Source organism: Cavia porcellus, unplaced genomic scaffold (assembly GCF_034190915.1).
Source record: "Cavia porcellus strain 051 isolate PalLab524CR breed Dunkin Hartley unplaced genomic scaffold, mCavPor4.1 scaffold_66, whole genome shotgun sequence".
NCBI classification, from domain to species: domain Eukaryota; kingdom Metazoa; phylum Chordata; class Mammalia; order Rodentia; family Caviidae; genus Cavia; species Cavia porcellus.
In genome coordinates this window covers 2692879-2700485 of record NW_026947549.1, presented here as the reverse complement: position 1 = coordinate 2700485, position 7607 = coordinate 2692879, and positions in this window count along the sequence as shown.

Here is a 7607-nt window from a genome sequence, read left to right as displayed (position 1 = left end):
TGGTCAGAATGGGGAGGCAAGGAAACATGCAGTGTCAATGTAGGACAGGTTTCTGAAAAACATCGCGGGGTGGTGCGCATTGTAAGGGTTTCTAACAGGATATTCGCTAGTAGGAGTGAGAAAAAAATCACGGAGTGGTTTGAATCAGAAGGCCTAAATAAGCATAGGCAGTGAGGGGCAATGTAGGATGGAGAAAAGCACCACGGTGTGGTCAGCATGGGGAGGTCAGAACACATACAGAGGCAAGGTAGGATAGGTTTCTGAAAAACATCGTGAGTGCTGACAATTGTAAGGGTTTCTAACAGGCCATTCTCTAGTAGAAGTGAGAAAAACATCACAGGGTGGTGTGAATAGGAGGGCCTGAATGAGGATAGGCAGTAGTGGCAATGTTGGATGGAGAAAAAGACCACGGGGTGGTCAGGCTGGGGAGGTCAGGAAACATGCAGGGGCAATGTAGGATAGGTTTCTCAAAAACATCACAGGATGTGCGCATTGTAAGGGTTTGTAGCAGGCCATTCACTAGTAGGAGTGAGAAAAACATCACGGGGTGGTGTGAATCGGAGTGTCTGAATTAGGATAGGCAGTGAGTGGCAATGTAAAATGGAGAAAAGTACCACGGTGTGGTCAACATGGGGAGGTCAGGAAACATGCGGTGGCACGTAGGATAGGTTTCTGAAAAAACATCGCGGGGTGGTGCGCATTGTAAGGGTGTCTAACAGGCCATTCCCTAGTAGGAGTGAGAAAAATATAACGGGGTGGTTTGAATGCCAGGGCCTGAATCATGATAGGCAGTGAGTGGCAATGTTGGATGGAGAAAAGCACCACAGGGTGGTTAGCATGGGGAGGTCAGGAAACATGCATTGGCAGTGTAGGATAGGTTTCTGAAAATAAAAACCGGGCGGTGCGTATTGTAAGGGTTTCTAACAGGCCATTCACTAGTAGGAGTGAGAAAAACATCACGGGGTGTTGTGAAACGGAGGGACTGAATTTTAATAGGCAGTGAGTGGCAATGTAGGCTGGAGAAAAGCACCACGGGGTGGTCAGGATGGGGAGGTCAGGAAACATGCAGTGGCATTGTAGGATATGTTTACGAAAAACATAGCGGGGTATTTCACATTGTAAGGGTTTCTAACAGGCCATTCACTAGTAGGAGTGAGAAATACATCATGGTGTGGTGTGAATCGGAGGGCCTGAATCAAGTTAGACAGTGAGTGGCAATGTAGGATGGAGAAAAGCACCAAGGGTTGGTGAGCATGAGGAAGTCTGGAAACATGCAATGGCAATGTAGGATAGGTTTCTGAAATAAATCACGGGGTTGTGCGCATTGTAAGGATTTGTAGCAGGCCATTCACTAGTGCGAGTGAGAAAAACATCATGGACTGGTGTGAATCGGAGGGCCAGAATTAGGATAGGCAGTGAGTGGCAATGAAGAATAGAGAAAAGGACCACAGGGTGGTCAACATGGAGAGGTCAAGAAACATGGAATGGCAACGTAGGATTCGTTTGTCAAAAACATCGCGGGGTGGTGCGCATTGTAAGGGTTTCTAACAAGCTATTCACAAGTAAGAGTGAAAGAAACATCACGGGGTAGTGTGAATCTGAGGGCCTGAATTAGGATAGGCTGTGAGTGGCAATGTAGGATAGAGACAAGCACCACGGGTTTGTCAGCATGGGGAGGCAAGGAACCATGCAGTGGCAATGTAGAATAGGTTTCTGATAAACATCGCTGGGTGGTGAGCATTGTTAGCGTTTCTAACAGGCCATTCACTAGTAGGAGTGAGAACAGCACAACGGGTGGTTTGTATCACAGGGAGTGAATAGGGATAGGCACTGAGTGGCAATGTAGGATGGAGAAAAGCAACACAGGGTGGTCAGCATGGGGAGGTCAGGAAACATGCAGTGGCAATCTAGGATAGGTTTCTGAAAAAAATAGCGGGGTAGTGCGCATTGTAAGGGTTTCTAACAGGCCATTCACTAGTAGGATTGAGAAAACATCATGAGGTGGTGTGAATCGGAGTGCCTGAATTAGGATAGGCAGTGAGTGGCAATGTAGGATGGAGAAAAGCACCACGGGGTGTTCAGCATGGGGAGGTCAGGAAACGTGCATTGGCAACGTAGTATAGCTTTCTGAAAAACATCGCCGGGTGGTGCGCATTGTAAGGGTTTCTAACATGCCATTCACAAGTAGGAATGAGAAAAACATCATGGGGTGGTGTGAATCGGAGTGCCTGAATTATGATAGGCAGTGAGAGGCAATGTAGGATGGAGAAAAGCACCACGGGGTGGTCAGCATGTGGAGGTCAGGAAAAATGCAGTGGCAATGTAGGATAGGTTTCTGAAAAACATCGCGGGGTGGTGGTCATTGTAAGGGTTTCTAACATGCCATTCACTGGTAGAAGTGAGAAAAACATCACGGGGTGGTGTGAATTGGAGGGCCTGAATCAGGAAAGGCAGTGAGTGGCAATGTAGGATGGAGAAAAGCACCACAGGGTGGTCAGAATGGGGAGGTCAGAAAACATGCAGCGGCAATATAGGACAGGTTTCTGAAAAACATCGCGGGGTGGTGCGCATTGTAAGTCATTCTAACAAGCCATTCACAAGTTGCAGTGAAAAAAACATAACGGGGTGGTGTGAATCGGAGGGCCTGAATTAGTATAGGCAGTGAGTGCCAATGTAAAATGGAGAAAAGCACCATGGTGTGTTCAGCATGGGGAGGTCAGGAAACATGCAGTGGCAATGTAGGATAGGTTTCTGAAAAAACATCGCTTGGTGGTGCGCATTGTAAGGGTTTCTAACAGGCTATTCCCTAGTAGGAGTGAGAAAAATATAACCGGGAGGGTGTGAATGCATGGGCCTGAATGAGAATAGGCAGTGAGTGGCAATGTAGGATGGAGAAAAGCACACGGGTTTCTCAGCATGGGGAGGCAAGTAAACATGCAGTGGCAATGTAGAAGAGGTTTCTTATAAACATCGCTGGGTGGTGCGCATTGTAAGGGCTTCTAACAGGCCATTCACTAGTAGGAGTGAGAAAAACAACACGGGGTGGTGTGAATCAGATGTTCTGAATTAGTATAGGCAATGAGTGGCAATGTCGGTTGGAGAAAAACACCACGGGGTGCTCACCATGGGGAGGTCAGGAAACATACATTGGCAATGTAGGATAGGTTTTTGAAAAACATCGCCGGGATGTGCGAATTGTAAGGCTTACTAACAGGCCATTCACTAGTAGGATTGAGAAAAACATCACGGGGTGGTGTGAATCGGAGGGCCTGAATTAGGATAGGCAGTGAGTGGCAATGTAGGATGGAGAAAAGCACCACAGGGTGGTCAGCATGTGGAAGTCAAGAAACATGCAGTGTCAATGTAGGATAGTTTTCTGAAAAAAATCACGGGGTGGTGCGCATTGTAAGGGTTTCTAATAGGCCATTCACTAGTCGGAGTGAAAAAAACATTACGGAGTGGTGTGAATCCGAAGGCCTGATTTAGAATAGGTAGTGAGTGGCATTGTAAAATGGAGAAAAGCACCACGGCATGGTCAGCATGGGGAGGCAAGGAAACATGCAGTGTCAATGTAGGACAGGTTTTTGAACAACATCGCGGGGTGGTGCGCATTGTAAGCGTTTCTAACAGGCCATTCACTAGTAGGAGTGAGAAAAACATCACGGAGTGGTTTGATTCAGAAGGCCTGAATCAGCATAGGCAGTGAGTGGTAATGTAGGATGGAGAAAACCACCACGGTGTGGACAGCATGGGGAGGTCAGAACACATACAGTGGCAATGTAGGATAGGTTTCTGAAAAACATCGCGGGTGGTGAGAATTGTAAGGGTTTCTAACAGGCTATTCTCTCTTAGAAGTGAGAAAAACATCACAGGGTGGTGTGAATAGGAGGGCCTGAATCAGGATAGGCAGTAGTTGCAAGGTTGGACGGAGAAAAGTACCATAGGGTGGTCAGGCTGGAAAGGTCAGGAAACATGCAGGGGCCATGTAGGATAGGTTTCTGAAAAACATCGCGGGATGTGCGCATTGTAACTGTTTGTAGTAGGCCATTCACTAGTAGGAGTGAGAAAAACATCACGGGGTGGTGTGAATTGGAGGGCCTGAATTAGGATAGGCAGTGAGTGGCAATGTGGGATGGGGAAAAGCACCACGGCGTGGTCAGCATGGGGAGGTCAGGGAACATGCACTGGCAATGTAGGATAGAATTCTGAAAAAAATCGCGGGGTGGTGCGCATTGTAAGGGTTTCTAAAAGGCCATTCTCTAGTAGAAGTGAGAAAAACCTCACAGGGTGGTGTGAATCGGAGGCCTGAATCAGGATAGGCAGTGAGTGGCAATTGAGAATGGAGAAAAGGAACATGTGGTGGTCAGGATTGGGAGGTCAGGAAACATGCAGTGGCAATGTAGGACAGGTTTCTGAAAAACATCACGGGGTGTGCGAATTGTAAGGATTTCTAACAGGCCTTCACTAGTAGGAGTGAGAAATACTTCATTGTGTCGTGTGAATCGGAGGGCCTGAATTAGGATAGACAGTGAGTGGCTTTGTAGGATGGAGAAAAACACCACGGGGTGCTCACCATGTGGAGGTCAGGAAACATACATTGGCAATGTAGGATAAGTTTCTGAAAAACATCGCCGGGTGGTGCGAATTGTAAGGCTTACTAACAGGCCATTCACTAGTAGGATTGAGAAAAACATCACGGGTGGTGTGAATCGGAGGGCCTGAATTAGGATAGGCAGTGAGTGGCAATGTAGGATGGAGAAAAGCACCACAGGGTGGTCAGCATGGGGAGGTCAGAAAACATGCAGTGGCAATGTTGGAGAGTTTTCTGAAAATAATCACGGGGTGGTGCCCATTGTAAGCGTTTATAACAGGCCATTAACTAGTAGGAGTGAAAAAAACATTACGGGGTGGTGTGAATCAGATGGTCTGAATTAGGATAGGCAGTGAGTGGCAATGTATGATGGAGAAAAGCACCACGGTGTGGTCAGCATGAGGAGGTCAGGAAACATGCATGGGCAATGTCGGTAAGGTTTCTGAAAAACATCGCCGGGTGGTGTACATTGTAAGCCTTTCTAACAGGCCATTTCCTAGTAGGAGTGAGAAAAACATAACGGGGTGGAGTGATTCCGAGGGCCTGAATCAGGATAGTCAGTGAGTGGCAATCTAGATGTAGAAAAGCATCATGGCGTGGTCAGCATGGGGAGGTCAGGAAACTTGCAGTGGCAATGTGGGATAGCTTTCTGAAAAACATCACGAGTTGGTGTCCATTGTAAGTGTTTCTAACAGACCATTCACTAGTAGGAGTGAGACAAAACAACACGGCGTGGTGTGAATCGGAGGTTCTGAATCAGTATAGGCAGTGAGTGGCAATGTAGGATGGAGAAAAGCACTACGGAGAGGTCAGCATGGGGAGGTCAGGATACATGCAGTGGCAATGTAGGAAATGTTTCTGAAAAACATCGAGGGTGGTGAGAATTGTAAGTGATTCTAACAGGCCATTCACTAGTAGGAGTGAGAAAAACATCACGGGGTTGTGTGAATCGGAGGGCCTGAATTAGGATAGGCAGTGAGTGGCAAGGTAGAATGGAGAAAAGCACCCTAGGGTGGTCAACATGACGAGGTCAGGAAACATGCAGGAGCAATGTAGCATAGGTTTCTGAAAAACATCGCGGGGTGGTGCGCATTTTAAGGATTTCTAACAAGCCATTCACAAGTAGGAGTGAAAAATACATAACGGGGTGGTGTGAATCAGATGTTCTGAATTAGGATAGGCAGTGAGTGGCAATGTAGGATAGAGAAAAGCACCACGGTGTGGTCAGCATGGGGAGGTCAGGAAACATGCATTGGCAATGTAGGATAGGTTAAAGAAATACATCGCAGGGTGGTGCGCATTGTAAGGCATTCTAACAAGCCATTCACTAGTAGGAGCGATTAAAACAACACAGGGTGGTGTGAATCTGAGGGCCTGAATTAGTATATTCAGTGAGTGGCAACGTAAAAGGGAAAAAAGCACCACGGTGTGTTCAGCATGCGGATTTCAGAAAACATGCAATGGCAATGTAGGATAAGTTTCAGAAAAGAATCGGCGGGCCTGAATAAGGATAGGCAGTGAGTGGCAATGTAGGATGTAGAAAAGCACCACGGGGTGGTCAGCATTAGGAGGTCAGGATAAATGCAGTGGCAATGTGGGATAGCTTTCTGAAAATCATTACGGGTGGTGCGCATTGTAAGGGTTTTTAACAGGCCATTCACTAGTAGGAGTGAGAAAAGCATCACGGCGTGGTGTGAATCGGAGTGCCTGAATCTGGATATGCAGTGAGTGGCAATGTAGGATGGAGAAAAGCACCAAGGGGTGGTCATCATGGGGAGGTCAGGACACATGCAGTGGCAAAGTAGGATAGGTTTCTGAAAAACATCGTGGGTGGTGAGAATTGTAAGGCTTTCTAAGAGGCCATTCACTAGTAGGAGTGAGAAAAACATCACAGGGTGGTGTGAATCAGAGGGCCTGAACTATGATAGGCAGTGAGTGGCAATGTAGGATGGAGAAAAGCACCACGGGGTGGTCAGCATGGGGATGTCAAGAAACATGCAGTGGCAATGAAGGATAGTTTTCTGAAAAAAACAGCGGGGTGGTGCGCATTGTAAGGGTTTCTAACAGGCCATTCACTAGTAGGAGTGAGAAAAACATCACGGGGTGGTGTGAATGGGAGGCCCTGATTTAGGACAGGCAGTGAGTGGCAATGTAGGTTCGAGAAAAGCACCATGGGGTGGTCAGCATGAAGAGGTCAGGAAACATGCAGTGGCAATGTAGGATAGGTTTCTGAAAAACATCACGGGATGGGTGCATTGTAAGGGTTTCTAACAGGCCATTCAGTAGTAGGAGTGAGAAATACATCATGGTATGGTGTGAATCAGAGGGACTGAATCAAGATAGACAGTGAGTGGCAATGTTGGATGGAGAAAAGAACCACAAGGTGGTCAGCATGGGGAGGTCAGGAAACATGCAGTCGAATGTAGGATAGGTTTCTGAAAACATCGCGTGGTGGTGCTCATTGTAAGGGTTTCTAAAAGGCCTTTCACTAGTAGGAGTGAGAAAAACATCACGCGGTGGTGTGAATTGGAGGGCCTGAATCAGGTAGGCCGTGAGTGACAATGTAGGATAGAGAAAAGCACCACGGGGTGGTCAGGATGGGGAGGTCAGGAAACATGCAGTGGCAATGTAGGATAGGTTTCTGAAAAACATCACAGGGTAGTGCACAATGTAAGGGTATCTAACAGGAAATTCACTATTAGTAGTGAGAAATACATCATGGTGTGGTGTGAATTGGAGGGCCTGAATCAAGATAGACAGTGAGTGGCAATGTAGGATGGAGAAAAGCACCACGGGTAGGTGGGCATGGGGAGTTCAGGAAACATGCAATGGCAATGTAGGATAGGTTTCTGAAAAACATGGCGGGGTTGTGCGCATTGTAAGGGTTTATAGCAGGCCATTCACTGGTAGGAGTGAGAAAAAAATCACGGGGTGGTGTGAATCGGAGGGCCTGAATTAGGATAAGCAGTGAGTGGCAATGTAGGATGGAGAAAAGCACCACGGGGTGGTCATCATG